This window comes from Nyctereutes procyonoides, unplaced genomic scaffold, assembly GCF_905146905.1.
Source record: "Nyctereutes procyonoides isolate TBG_1078 unplaced genomic scaffold, NYPRO_anot_genome, whole genome shotgun sequence".
Lineage (NCBI taxonomy): Eukaryota > Metazoa > Chordata > Mammalia > Carnivora > Canidae > Nyctereutes > Nyctereutes procyonoides.
The window spans coordinates 2251069-2263735 of NW_026575122.1; the positions used below are offsets into that span (position 1 = coordinate 2251069).

Below are 12667 nucleotides of genomic sequence, written 5' to 3' on the forward strand. Positions count from 1 at the left end.
ATGATCTGTTTTTGCCAGGAATATTAAAAGAACAACAACAACAACAAAAATCTCATATTGGAAAAAAAATGGGAGTAAAAATGTGGTAATTTTGCTTTATTCCTTAATAAACAAATCTTTTATATTTACTTATTAAATAAAGATTGATAAACTAATCCTTTAAGAATGAAAAAAAACTTTCTTTTCTTTCACCCGGCTTAAAGCCAATTAAGAAAGTTATTTACTTAAAATGGAAATGTAAACTTTTGTCTTTGTCACAGAAAATCAAATTTATTAGCATGCTGTGACATGAACTCATGGTTTTATCCCAAACTTACTGTCGTATAACCTAAAAAAAAAAAAAAGAGGCAAATTCAAAAAAGAGAAAGAAGTCTCTTGTTTATTTTACAAAAGGAATTTCACGTTTCTTTTTTATTTTTTTTTTTAATTTCACGTTTCTATAATGTAAACTAAGCATATTTATGAAGGTAAAGGATAGCATTTTCATGTTCATTATTATCAGTGTCAAGTCCACTCATATCAGTTATACTGTATTAATTTCATACTAGCATCGCTCAGAAAATATCCCAGATCCTAGAGTGACAGATGCTCATCTTCTGAATAGACCCTTCCTAGTACATTGGTAACTCAACATAACTTAATTCAACCCCATTTCAATCCAATTCAAGCCAATTCTTAATATTGGAGGTTTTTACTGTGCAAGTCTGGTGGGTACAAGGGAAAAATAATAATATCCACTGCCTGCTTTCAAGAACAGCAAAACATTACACAGGAAAAAAAAATGAGTATAAGGATAAATGCAATCAGCATGAAATGTAATTTGGTGCCACACAGAGAAGTGCACTCAGTATAATTTTCAAAACCTCTTCCATAGTGCTTTTAAAAGTACATTATCTTATGACAAAATCTATCTGTTCAACCACAATATAGCTCTAAATTGATTTATTTTGTCACTCTCCATAGGATTTCTTGAAGGAAACTATGGCATAAAATGAAATTTATCTGCATTCTTTATCGTTCTGCTAACAGAACTACTTTACAATCTCTGTTATTTAGAACGCTCTTCTCATATTCTATTAAGTAAAATCTTGATGTCTTTAAAAATCAAAAGGACAGAAAAATACATATAAGGACAAAAGAATGCTCTAAAGAATTATCAATTTCAAAATGCTTTTACCTTGAAGCTAAGACAACACTGTAAAAAGCTAAAACTAAAAAACTATTCAAGTGTATTTCACTTCTGGATTCCCATTTGAACTTTCAGCTTCGGATATATAATTAACTGAATCTACTAAAATGGAGATGTTAACTGTATTTTTTGGTCAATTATTTTCCACGGACAATTAAAAATGTTTCTGTCTTTTCTCCATTAACAGATAACAGTTCTTTTAGGGTATGGATTTTTTGTAATTTTCTCAAAAAAAAAAAAAAAAGACTGTTCTTAAAATATTTCCAATTCCCTACATTCAGTGTTCTGTGATTAGGTATTTGGTCAAATTATTCATTTAACATTTTCTCTCAGGAATATTGTGGCAAAGATTAAGTCATCCTCTACACAGATGCATAGCCTCTTAGCCAGAATCAAGAGTTGAGGGAAGACCTGGAACAGAATATCGGAGAATTGGAACATAGATGTTTGTCTCTCTGAACGTTTGGCCCCTCAAGTCCTGGCTCCCCTGACAAATCTCAGATGACTTCAAAAGAGAATTGTTTTCTTTTTAAAAATATCACCCCATCTCTGTGAAGGTCCGTTGGAATTTTTCCATTTATATGCATTGTTATGAATTGATCTGCAGATCACTTTGGGTAGCATGGATATGTTAACAATATTAATTCTCCCAATCTATAAGCAACAAAGTATCTTTCCATTTATTTGTCTTCTTCGATTTCTTTAATCAATATTTTATAATTTTCAGTGTACAGATCTTTTACCTCTGGTATTGAATTTATTTCTATGTATTTTGTTCTTTTTTAAGTATTGTAATTGTTTTCTTAAATTCTCTTTCTGATTTTTCACTGTTGGTATATAGAAATGCAACTGATTTTGTGCTTTGATTTTGTATCTGGCAACTTTTTTTATATTGTATATTGGTTCTTTAGGGTTTTCTGCATGTAATATCATGTCATCTGCAAATTATAAAATTTTACTTCTTCCTTTCTGATGTCAATGCTTGATATATGTAGAGGTATTTTTTTCCTTGTATCTAGTCTGCTAAGTTTTATCATGAATAAATGTTGAATTTTGTCAAATATCTTTTCTACATCTATTGAGATGGTTATATGATTTTTATCCTTCATTTTGTTAATATGCTGAGTCATCACATTTAATGATTTGCAGCTATTGAACTAACCTTGCATTCTGGAACAAATCCTGCTTGATCATTGAGTGTGATCCTATATAGCATGTTGTTTAATTTGGTTTGCTAACATTTTATTGAGGATTTTTATACCTATGTTCATCAGGGTTTTAGCCTATAATTTTCTTTTCTTAGAATATCCTTATCTGGCTTCGGTATCAGAGTAATGCTGGCATCCTGGAATAAGGATTTGTTTGTCTTGTTTTCTGTTTTATTTCCATTCTAGTTAACATACAGTGTTATAAAAATTTCAATTGTACAATCTAGTGGTTCAACAATTGTATACATGAATTACTCAGTGCTCATCATGACAAGTGTACTCTAATTCCCTTCCCCTGTTTCATCCATCTCTCCATCTACCTCCACTCTGGTAACCATCAGTTTGCCCTCTATATTTAAGAGTCTTTTTTTTTTTTTTTTGGTCTTTTTTTTTTTTTTTTTTTTTTTTTGTAAAATAGGTTGGGAAGTGTTCCCTCATTTTCTACTTTTGGAAGAGTTTGAGCAGGATTAGAATTAGTTTCTTTTTAAATGTTAGGTATGATTCACTAGTGAAGCCATCTAATTCTGAACTTGTCTTTGTTGGGAGATTTTTTTTTAAGTCAATTATACCATTTAGTGATGATGGAATTATCCTGGAAAACAATCACAGCAAAAGAACAATCTTTTGAATAGAATAATTTATTTAGTGAAATGTTTCTTTGAAACATAAAATGCAAAAGATTGTAAAGTATGTCCGTATGGATGCCTTTGGATTTATATATAGGACATCTCAGCAACGGTTTTCACAAGTTCCACTCCATATCATGTCAAGTAATTGTTTAGTGTGTGCATGTCTTTAATACCTATATCTCAGAACAATTAACTTTATTTTAGCTGGGATTCTTGGAATAGATTTGCTTACACTGAGTTGTATAAAATAGTTATTTTTGGCCAGTGGATGTGCACTGCTCTTTAGCTAGGTGATAGTTTAATTTCTAAATTTAGAATAATCTGTTCCACACTATACCCTTTTGGTAAAGTTTTGTTTTTGTGTGTGGTTTTAGTTTTGGTTTTTGGTTTTGAGGTTTTTGTTCTATTTTGTTTTGTTTTGGTCCTTGGTGACTTAATTTCTTCCCTGTGCCCATCAGGAAGAGACAGAGATGAAGGACAAACTGATATTGGAGACCTGGTGGCAGACATCTTGCTAAGACCACTTTAACCAATTGGTTGGACAGTAATAGGCTTGGTTAAGAGTTCTTATCATAAATTTCAAATGGAGCTTTTGGTATTCTCATAGTCATCTTAAGTTAGAATCAATTGGTTTGTGGTGGATGAAATTTTTAGAGATGATGATCTAGAATTTCAATTCTATTTGCCAAATTTGCTCCAGTTCCATTTGGAAGCATTTTGTTCAGGCTTGCAAGAAACAATATTTTTTTTTTCTATTCTAGACCTTTACCTACACACATTGTCTAAAGACTCAGAAAGTCAGAAAGTTTGGGTTGTCTCATTTTGGGTATAGCTTTGAAGGGAGAAGGTTGTTGAGTAACTACAAAAGGTAGTTTGTAGTCTTGGCCTCTCTTTTTGTATAGTTATATGTTGTATTCTTTCCATTTCCAATAAATGAATAATCGAATGTTCAGTAGAGCTTTCTGGACGTTCCACTCTCACTTTCCAATTTTCAGACATTGAGAGGGCTAATTTGTGCAAATCCAGAGTATCAAAATGAGGAAGAAGGAAAATCAGAATATGGGAAGATTCCTCAACATTTTCTATGGCTTTTGGCTTTAAGTTCAGGTCTGTATCTTAAAACTATCTGAATAAAGTATCATTTGCTTTTTTATTTTCAGATGAATCACTTTGATCTCTTAAATTTTCTTCCACACTGTTGTATCCATATGTAAAATTCTAATTTGGAGCATTTAAAGTTTCAGCACTGTAGTCGTTTTCTATAGTTGAACACAAATTAATATGAGGCTCACTTCTGTTCTTTAAAAAGTATCCACCAGCATAGGGCCAGTGGAGACCTAATGCATCTGCCGTCCAAAGTAAGAACCCGTATGCTTATCAACTTAAGGATTTGTTAGTGAGTGGCTCAGAGTGAAGGGACTTATGGGATTATTGGTTTCCAGTTTCCATTGATGGTTTTTTGAAGTCTCTGTTCTCCATGATAGTTCCTTCATTGAAGGATAACCCCATAAATGAAATGCCCACTGTTTACCATTCTGTGTTCCTTTGTAAGCATGTTCTGACAAATTAAGTTCTAATATCAGTTGCTAGATGAATTCTCAACTGATTCTGCACTATCTCTTCTTGGTAGGAGGTTTTTATTTTCAGGAACAGCTACTTCTGAATCCAAATTCTAGTGAGATAAATTCTCATGAGAGATGTTTGACACAGGAAGGTTGGTACCATATTTCTCACTATTTCTTCTCCTTGTTTTTTTCCCCATTTCTTTGAAATCCTCATGGCACCCCAGCCCCAAATATCATCCCCACCATTGTCTCCAAGGACATGTAGCTTTTAATCCTGGGGCCCTGCACATGTGAGGTGAATGGCTTAATGGGTGGCCCCTCCACCTGGGCCTTCCTGCAATGGGAGGACAAGGAGGGCACTGGGCATTGGCTCCCTCAGCTGTGGACAACCTGCCAGGCCTGCAGCCAACCTCAGGGTAGATGTCAGGCCTGGAGCCCAGGCTGGGCCCAGCAAGACCACCATTGGCTGTGGCTGGTATTCAGCAGGCTTCCCCAGTGGCTGGTGGAAAGTTTTTTATTATTAATTCAATCTCCTGACTAGTCCTTTGTGGGTTTAGATTTCTATTTTTGGGGAGGCCTTGATGGCTCAGCAGTTGAGCGTCTGCCTTCAGTTCAGGTTCTGATCCCAGATCTGGGGATCAAGTCCCACGTCGGGCTCCCTGCATGGAGCCTGCTTCTCCCTCTGCCTATGCCTCTGCCTCTCTCCCTCTGTGTCTCTCATGAATAAATAAATAAAATCTTTAAAAATATACATAGATTTCTATTTCTTCAAGTTCAGCCTTCTCGATTGAGTAGATTATATGTTTCAAGGAATCTATCCATTTCTTCTTGGTTGCCAAATTCATTGGCATATAATTATTTCTAGAAGTCTCATGATTCTCGTATTTGTGTGGTTATCAGTTGTGATACCTTCTTTTTCATTTTACTTTTGCTTATTTGAGTCTTCTCTTTCTTTCTTTGTAAGTTTAGCAAAGGTTTGTCTATTTTATCAAAAAAAAAAAAAAGCTTAGTTTCATTGATCTTTTCTATTGTCCTTTCTGTCTTTTTCATTTATTTCCTTTCCAATCTTTGTTATTTCCTTTCTCTGCTAATTTGGGGCTTATTTTTTTCCCTCTACTCCCTTGAGGTGTAAAGTTAGGTTGCTTATTTGAGATTTCTCTTTTTTCTTAACACGGGTGTTTATCACTACAAACTTCCCTCTTATAATTGCTTTTGCTGCATCCCAATAGCTGTGTTGTTCCATTTGGAACATCCATGAAAATGATTCCATTTTCATTTGTCTCATGATAGTTTTTGATTTCTCTTGATTTCTTCTTTCACCGATTATTTGTTCAGGAGCATGTTGCTTAATCTTCACAGTTTTTAATTTTCCAATTTTCTTTCATAATTGATTTCTCATTTCATACTACTGTGATTGGAAAAGATGCTTCATATGATTTCAATCCTCTTAAATTTATTAAGCACTGTTTTGTGGCCTAACATGTGATCTACCCCAGAGGATGTGCAAGGTGTGCTTGCAAAGAATATTCATTCTACCGCTGTTGGATGAAATGTTCTGTATGTATCTGTTATGTCCATCAGGTCTAACATAAAGTTTAAGTCCAGTGTTTGCTTACTGATTTTGTATCTGGATGATTTTCCACTGTGGAAAGTGGGGTATCAAATTCCCTGCCATTATTGTAGTACTATTTATCCCTTTTGATCTGTTAATATTTGTTTTACATATTTAGATGCTTATATATTGGTACATAAATATTTATAATTATTATACCTTCTTGTTGAATTGACCCCCTTATCATTATATAATGACCTTCTTTGTCTCGTCTGATAGTCTTTGGCTGAAAGTTCATTTTGTCTGGTATAAGTATAGGTACACCTGCTTTCCTTCGGTTTCTCTGTATATGGAATATTTTCCTCCCTTAACTTTCAGTCTGTGTATCCTTAAAGCTGAAGTGAATCTTTTGTAAGCAAGATATAGTTGGGTTTTGTTTTTCAATCCTTTCAGCCACTGTTTACCTTTTGGTTGGGAAATATAGTCCGTTTATATCTAAAGCGATTATTTACAAGAATAGACTTACTATTGCCATTTTGTTCATTGTTCCCTAGTTGCTTTGTAATCTCTTTTGTCCTTTCTTCCTCTCTTACTTTCATGCTTTATTACTTGACAATTCTCTATAGTAGTACACTTTGATTTCTTTCTCTTTACTTTTTGTATATCTATTATAGGATTTTGCTTTTTGATTATGGTGAGGTTTATATAAAACATCCTATATTTATTACAGCATTTTAAACTGTTAATAATTTAATTTCAAATGCATAGTATCACTTATATGTGGAGTCTAAAAAAAAAATTGAGCCCATAGAAACAGAGAAGAAAAGTGGTTGTCAGGAGAGAGAAATAAGGAGAGGGTGATTAAAAGGTACAAATTTTAAGTCTTAAGATGAATAAGTTCTGAGGATCTAATGTATAGCATGGTAACCATATTCTATAATACTATAGTGTATATATTAAATTTACTAAGGAGTAGATGTAAATGTTCTCACACACAAAAATAAGTATGTGAGGTTATGGATGTGATAATTCAATGAGAGGACTCTTTTCATAATGTATACTTAAAGCATCCTGTGTACACTTTAAATTATCTTACAATTTTATTTGTCAATTATATTTGTCAATAAAGCTGAAAAAAGCCACCTACTTTTCTATGTGCTCTTGATGGAATATATTAGTTTGCAGCAAGCTATTCCATCATAACTAAATATAGAAGTCAATACAATGTAATTAATCTGCATAAATTGTTTACTTAATGGGGAAGTTAGTGGCTTGTCTTTTTTCTTTTTTCTTTTTTTTTTTTTTTGGCTTGTCTTTTTTCAAGGGAGAGTTACTTGTGGATATATTAGTATTCAAAATGACAACAAAGATTAAAACAAAAATCTTAATTATGATTACTTTTTAAAATTTAAATTGTAATGTGTATATCAACTCTTTTTCAGATATACTTTCTTTATCACAGATACAATGTAATCTTGGAAAAGTTATTTCATTTATGTTATATTCAAGATCCCCATCTGCAACACTGAAATAATACTTATCTTACAAGGTGTTGTGCACTCTAAAAATGCTTAGTCTGAATTAAAAATCAACACAGATAGAGGCATCTGGGTGGCTCAGTGGTTGAGTGTCTGCCTTCGGCTCAGGTTGTGATCCTGGGGTCCTGGGATGGAGTCCCTCATCAGGCTCCCTACAGGGAGCCAGCTTCTCCCTCTGCCTATGTCTCTGTCTCTCTCATAAATAAATAAACAAATAATAAAACAAATCTTTTAAAAATCAACATATATTAATTATTATATCTTATTTAAAAATTCTTTGAGAACATGTCTTTTAAATATTAGACTTATTTATGTTGCTCTCCATCACTAGGACCTAGAGGGGAAAATTAGACAGAGGATGAGGAAATTGTCACTTCAAGCCAGGAATTTTATTTTTGTATCATTACAGCTTTCACTTTTAAAGTGTAGTTAAATATTTAATTCTTATGGTTATGAATTTTAAAATCACAGAATGTTATATATCATATACATTTTTGTTCTCAATATCGTGTCTTTTTATATATTACCAGTTGTCTATTTATCATCTCTCAATCCAAAATATGTTTTCTCATTGCCTGTTGTGGCAAATGGAGTTTTGCATATTTATCCTTTGCTAGCCTCATATTAATCTCTTTGGGGGCAAAGCACTAGATGACATCATTGGAGGGAAAGGCTCATCTTTCTGATTCTGAGTTGCTCTTCTCAGAAAACTCCTGCAGCCTGCACAGCTTCTCTAACACCCAGCTTTGGCAGTTCAGGTGCCTTCTCTAAAACCAGGTAAAAGTTCAAGAGTTCTTTCTGTAAAGGAATGGGATTCCTGGTCAATGGGTAGAAACCTCTTCAAGGACTACATATGGCCAAGTGCCTATCTAAAGCATTTGCACCAGGTTAAATTCTTTCCAGGGAGGTGTAAGAGTTCCCGTGCTATAAGTACTGACAAACGTTTAATAGTGTTTAAAACTTCAATTTATACAAATGAAGCAGATATGAAATCCTATCTCACTTTTAAAATTTGAATTTTCCAAATAATAGCTGTCAACTCTACTTTCCTGTTTATTTGGTCATTCTTATTTCCTCATCTGTGAATAGTCTACACATCCCCTTTGCACATCTATCTATTGCATTGGTGGCTATCTTCTTCTGTAAAGTTTAGGATTTACAAGCTAACAGGCAGTGTCCTCAACATTAATTGTTCTTGCCAAAAAAGTCTCTTTTGATGTCATTCTTCACTCTTGGCTTATACACAGGCAGGCAGCAAGCGACATTTGGCCCACAAGTAATAATTTGCCAAGTGTTGATCTATTGGGTTGTTTGTATATTATTAAATTTAAGATTCTTTTATATAATTTGGTTTCTAATACTTTATCAGGAATATAGACTGCAAATACATTATATTTTAATATCTCTCTTGCTGAAACCTTATAATTCTTACTCCTCATTAATGATTTTTTATGATTTTGACAATTTTATATATTTTGAGACTATATTATTACATCTGTCCAAATTTATATTTTTAATTTTTTAATGTATTATTTAGTTTTATCATTGTGGAGTCACTTGCTTTATCCCAAATATTTTATGCCTTAAGATTTATTTTATTTTATACTACTGTTGAAACATCAGTTAACTTTAGCTTAGAATTTATCTTATGTGGTTTTTTATTTTCAATTTTTCCCATATTATGCTTCATAAGCATCCTTTCTAAAAATTTATAGATGATCTTTTAATTCAATCTGACTATATCTTCCCTTAAACTAGAAATTTTATAGCACTTACAAATTATTGTAATTACTGGTATATTTATTTCCTCACTCATAAGATGGAGACAATATAATTCATGGTTAACTGTGAGGTTAAATGAGTTATATGTCCACATTTAGAAAAATACCAGTCAGATATATGTTTTAGATTTTGCATATTATTGTTTTGGTCATCTTATTTTATACTTCCTATTTTCTTTACTTTTTTTCCTATGATTTTCCCCTTTTTCATGCTATCCTTAATATTTCTTATTTTAAAATTACTTTTCCCTCTCTATGTGTTAGAAGTTATTTATCCTGTTTCTATGCTTTCAGTTACCATTATAATTTTACTTGGCATTCAACAAACTGTACGGTTAATCCTGTTCTCAAACTCTATGAAGAACTTAGAACTCCTCAAATCCAGTGATATCTCTTTAATTGTACACAACATTTTCTCATAATTAATTCCACTTCCTCTTCAAATTAGTGCTTTATTTTTATAGTATTAGTATATTTTAAAATGGTACATAATCACCAATTTCTTTGATTACTGTTCCTTCTTTTGTATCATTCACTCCTGTTTTCATCTTTCTTCTAGAAGAAAAATCCCTTTAACAATGATTATCTGTTAGTGGTAAACTCTTTGTTTTCTCTAACCCAAAATTGACTTAATTCTTATTTATAACTAGTAGTCCAACCGAGTTCAAAAATTTATATCAATAATTATTTACTATTGGGACACCTGGGTGGCTCAGCAGTTGAGCGCCTGCCTTCGGCCCAGGGCGTGATCCTGGGGTCCTGGGACCGAGTCCCACGTCGGGCTCCCTGCATGGAGCCTGCTTCTCCCTCTGCCTATGTTTCTGCCTCTCTCTGTGTGTCTCATGAATAAATACATAAAATCTTTTAAAAAATGTGACATACTGTATTTCTGAAAGTAATTCCTTCTATGTAACATTTTCTTTGGTTAGTTTTAAGTTGTTTTTCTTTAACTTTGTGTTAAGCAATTTCAGTTCTCTGTGTCTGGGTGTAGTTTTCCTTGTATTTATTTTGTTTTAGAACTTAAGTTTGAGAACCCACTTGAATATGAGGATGTACATCTTCCAAAAGCTCCAAGGCATTTCAGATATTATCTATTGAATATCTTATTTTCCTCCATTCTCTATATTTGCGTTTCAAACTTTTAATAACATATATAGAATATTCACACTCTAGTCCTTATTCTAAATATATTTACTCATCTCTTTGTCCCTCTCAGTCTAAGCTCTCTCAGTTCATAAATTATTATTGGCAGCTGTACCTAAGCTGAATTTTAAATTTTAGTTATTGTACTTTTTTGTTTCCACAAATTCAATTTATTCTTTTTAAAAATCTCCGTATTTTGGTAGTGTCTATACTTTTCCACATATTTTCTTTCTTTTTTAAAATCATTTTACTCTACGTATGATAATTCTAGTATCCAATGTCCTAAAGTCTAACTATACCACTTGTTATTTTGGATTACTCTTACCTAAACATTTTATAATTTTTTCGTTGGGACATCGCATCGCATTCGAGGCAGCATTATCTATAGAGCTACTAGAATGCAAGGATACGTATAGTGAGGCGATGAGGCACAAGTCATACTGCAATTGCAAACCATCCTTTTCCACTCGTTAGGACAGCATTGATTGGAGATTTGGGGTTTCAAGTATCCTAACGTGGATCATAAGAATTAGAATTTATCAAGCACTATTGGTGCTGGCCATCAGCAGTGCTTTGGTAAGTTACATTATTTCTATTTGTTCAATAATTAAAGGAATAAACATCAGAATTTTGATATGCTGTGCCACTCCCATCATCTATTTTGAGAATGAATACTTTACAAGTTGAAAATAATTCAACTTGATGCAAAAAAAAAGTTAATTTTAGAGGACAATTGAAATTTTAAAAAGAACAAAGGCAAGTAAGAAGACTAGAAAACCAAAGATAAGGAAGGATGCATGTTAATACTTTTCTCAAGATACAACCATGTTATTTGGAATAATGTCCCCCAAAAGGCTGTAAAATATAAATGCATGTTTTATACTGCAATCTTGACACATTGTGATTGCTTTTAATTAATGTTTATCTCTTCAAGAGCTCACAAAAGACCGTCATTTTTTTTTCTTTTTCAACCTTTCATTAAATTCCTAGTATCTAGTACAGTGCTAAGAATATTCAAAGGAATCAAGCAAATATTTGTGAAATAAATGAGTGAATAAACTACATGGTTGTAATATGTCTTTTGTTTGAAAATGACAAAAGTTTTAATGAAGGACCCTTACTCCCAGGGAATGCAAACACAAGTATAGACATTTAGTTTTATAAAAAAGACTTTAACAAATTTATTAGATCCTTGTAGAGAATTTTCTTACAATTCACTTTGATTTCGTAATTATAGCCTCTTAAAGAATGTTCACTAAATATTTTTTTAATTATAGCCTCCTAAAGTATGTTCACTAGATATTCTTTTAGGGTAGCTTTACATATCTAAGCTTTATTATCTGTTATCCTTTCACTTTGTCTTTTCTGGCAACCTTCCTGTTTAAATAATTTAATGGCATTCCTTGCAATAAACCCCTCCTTCTGACCTCAACTTTATCACCATTATTTTATTTTTTTTTTAATTTTTATTTATTTATGATAGTCACACACACACACAGAGAGAGAGAGGCAGAGACACAGGAGGAGGGAGAAGCAGGCTCCATGCACCGGGAGCCAGATGTGGGATTCGATCCCGGGTCTCCAGGATCGCGCCCTGGGCCAAAGGCAGGTGCTAAACAGCTGCGCCACCCAGGGATCCCCTATCACCATTATTTTAGCATTTAGCTGTCACTTTTGTCAGTCACTGATTCTGACATAAAAATATCATGAGGGGATATAAATGCACTTTTACATTTTGATTGAAAATTATCATTTTTGACTATATTTCTAATAGTTACTCTTTCCAAAAAAGTCCTAATAGAGCTTTTGACAGAGGAGATTTGTCAGTTCGTAGATTTGTCTTATAGTTTAAATATTTTGACTAATTAATGACCCTATAATATTTTATAGGAGAAACACCGTTGGATTTGGTTTTTTAAATGTAATCTGCACAATACACTAAAGCATTGAGCAAGTTTACTGTATTATAAGTTGCTTTGAAGAACCTTAGTTCTATTTTTATTTCGGATGCAAATATGCTAAAAAAATTGATAATTGGGCAAAAATAAAATGCTATATAACT

At 32.7% G+C, this 12667-nt stretch overlaps 1 pseudogene; it reads right to left on the reverse strand.

The window, feature by feature from the left end:
- Positions 1-3808: 3808 nt before the first annotated feature.
- LOC129516791 (protein FAM217A-like) lies at positions 3809-4788 on the reverse strand (annotated as a pseudogene).
- Between the last annotated feature and the right edge of the window lie 7879 nt (positions 4789-12667).